At 30.1% G+C, this 3,203-nt stretch overlaps 1 non-coding gene across 1 annotated transcript; it reads left to right on the top strand.

Moving 5' to 3' along the window:
- The first annotated feature begins 2,876 nt into the window (after positions 1–2,876).
- On the top strand, positions 2,877–2,959 carry TRNAL-UAA (transfer RNA leucine (anticodon UAA)). Its single transcript has one exon. It is a non-coding gene; the product is annotated as a tRNA-Leu (tRNA).
- The last annotated feature ends 244 nt before the right edge of the window (positions 2,960–3,203 follow it).

The following is a 3,203-nucleotide window of genomic DNA, read 5'->3' as shown; positions in this document are numbered from 1 at the left end:
TAGATGAGATGTACGTAATTTAGAAAAATATTCTTATTATTAATCAATTCAGAAACAGATAATCAATATGGACCAGAGGTAGTATTAATAGTACCATTCCGGTAGTACAGAAAGTTGCTGCTGAGAATAAGATCCACAAGCTTCTTTAAAACGAACACAATCTTCAAAAAGAAAAGGAGGTGAAGTTTTAAGTTGGGCAAACTATTGCAACACCGAAGGCGAATTCAGAATATTAGTTTATGAGTTCCTACAACGAACCAACGAAATTGGATTCCAAACTAAATATTCTTATATATTTAATGAACTTTTTAATATAAATACAAGATCTAAACAAAAGTTACTGGATTCACGTGAACTTTAACAGTTGCATTAGATCCGCCCGGCCGACACCAAACAAAAGCAAAAGGGAAACATGTCTCAACGGATAAATACAAGTCATAAGGTGCAACATGGAGTCATAATAATTTGCTAATCTTTCCTTGATTTGTTTTCTATATTATGAGTACAATAAACTCTTTATCAAATCCTGGTTTATGCAGAATTGTGGGACAAGAAAGCACTTTTTTCAACAATTGGAGTGTGCTTCACATGAAGAAATTAAACGTGGACCCTGGTTTTCAACTAGGGTATGATGAATGGAATAAAGTTTGTTTTTGGAAACGTTAGATTAGTGATTAACCAAAAAGAAAAAGGCCCTGAAAAGAAGAAGAAGAAGAAGAAAAAAAAAGAAGAGAAAATGGGGTGGAGATATTTATGCTTAACAATTCGACTTATCGGTTATCAGTAGAGGGGTAAATTTTAAAATATTAAAACAAGGGCAGTCCGTTGCACAAGGCATCATGCGTTCACGCAGGGTTAGGGGATGGGCCGCACCCAAGGGGTGTGATGTAGTAGACAGTCTACCCTAATACAAGCAATAGTGACTGTTTTCACGGCTCGAACCAATGACCTATAGGTTACACAAAAATAATTTTATTGTTACTCCAAGGCTCTCCTTCGAAATATTGAAATAAGTAAAATAAAATACTTGATTACATTCATTTCATGTACTAAAAAAATTGCAAGATTTGGGTCATCAAGAACTAGTAAGAACAGAATACGAAACTGGTTTGTAAAATTTATTAGTACGTATGACGTATTATGAAAACAAAAAGAATGAAGAATAATGCAGGCAATGCGAACGCAATTTAAAAGCATTTATTTTTGCGAGAAATTATATATATATATATATATATATATATATATATATATATATATATATATATATATATATATAAGAACCGGATTTTAAATAAATTTTCATGATTGACTTATGTCAATTAAGGAAAAGGCACAAGTCACTATAGTTAACTCATTCATGCATTTTACTGTATTAAAAAAATAGTTCGGTGCACAAGGTATCCCGTGTTCACATAATGTTTCGGGAAGGACCGCATCCTATGAGTATGATATAAACAACTTATCCTAATGCAAGCATTAATAGCTGATTTCACGGCTCGATCATGTGACATATGACCATGACCTCTAGGCCACGCAGGGCCGGCTCTAACGTGATGAGGGGTAAGGCATGTGCCTTAGGCCCCAAAATTTGGGGGGGCCTATTTTTTAAAAAGAATAGGTTTATAGGTATTTAAAAAATGATATTTAGTACTTTTTAATACAAAATTAGAGTTTTTAATATAAAAGGAAATAGAGCTTTTTAGGTACGTAAATAAAGTAATAAATTGACATATTTAAAAATGGATAGATGAATAGTTTTCGCAACGTTTCAGTTTTACTCCTTCATTAGATAATGTGTACAAAAATTCACTCTCCCTTTCTTAATATGTCCAAGTCAATCTTTCTTTTCTCCAATCTCTTTATATTTCAGAAACCCCTATATATTTTTTGTCTTTCTCTTTAATATTCTTACTCACCTTCTTTCTCCAATATTTCATTACTCACTTTCTTTCTACAAGATTTCATTAGTTCAACAATACTTTTAAACTTCCAATAATTCTATACTTCTATTGTTCTATAAAATATTATCTAATATCAACAATATCTCAAGAAAAATTAAATGAGCTGACTATATTATCAATTGAATAAAGATAATTAGAGAAAATCGATTATAAAAAAGATTATTAACAACTTTGTATTTCAAAAAGTTAGAAGAATATATTTCAAATAAAACGTATATTATAACTATCTTTTAAAAATTTATGCCCCATATTAAACTTTGGCCTTAGGCCCCGCATATCCTTGAGCCGCCCCTGAGGTCACGTATTATTAGAGACGTACTTATAAATTTCTTGAACATTGAACTGTTTCAACAGAAGATGGTACGTAATATAGTAATAATTTTATTGTGATTTTAATTTGTTAAGGATTCAAAGGGATTTCTTTTCTTTGTTTGGTCCTTCTATATAAACCTTTCTCTAAACCAACTTTGTTGGCAAATTAACAACTTTAAAACAGAAGCATGTGGATTAGTGTGATCAACTTTGCCAACTCGTAAAATCAAACCTAACTCAAAAAGGCCAGAAAACAAGTACTTTAATTTTATGAATCATGGAAAAGTTGGTAGGGGGACATGAAATAAGATATATGCGATTTTATTAGGTTAATAGATTGATACATTTATAGGTTTTATTCATGAATTACAAACCAGCTAAAGGAGAGACATGTACAGTTGTATTTTACTGTTTTTTCAATTGTTGGTAGTACATCAGCAATAATTTTATATAATTGACATTTACAAATTAAAATAAAATGATGGTGTGTATTTTCCAAATTCTAACTTTTAATTGATCAAATTAATTAACAAAAATATCAATTTCTTTCTCTTCTAAGTAAATGTCAATTATATAATATTATTGCTGATGCACTATCAATAAGCTGGTTTGCCCGAGAGGTTAAGGGGGAAGACTTAAGATCTTCTGCACATAAGTGCGCATGGGTTCGAACCCCATAGCCAGCACAATGTTCTTTTTTTATATTAAATATAATATATTTCTGTCTACCCAATGTAAATAGGCGCTCAATTAAAGAAAATACATCATCTCATTGAATACCTGATCAAATCTAAATATCTCCTAATTAATTAAAAATACTTATTATCCTTACCCGAATAATAATTATTTTTTGTAAAAACTGAAAAAAATTAAAAAAATATTTTTACTAAAAACGAAAATATTTTTTTTAAAAATAATATTTTTATAAAA

Source organism: Nicotiana tomentosiformis, chromosome 7, assembly GCF_000390325.3.
Source record: "Nicotiana tomentosiformis chromosome 7, ASM39032v3, whole genome shotgun sequence".
NCBI lineage: Eukaryota > Viridiplantae > Streptophyta > Magnoliopsida > Solanales > Solanaceae > Nicotiana > Nicotiana tomentosiformis.
This window is presented reverse-complemented; position numbering and strand designations above follow the sequence as displayed.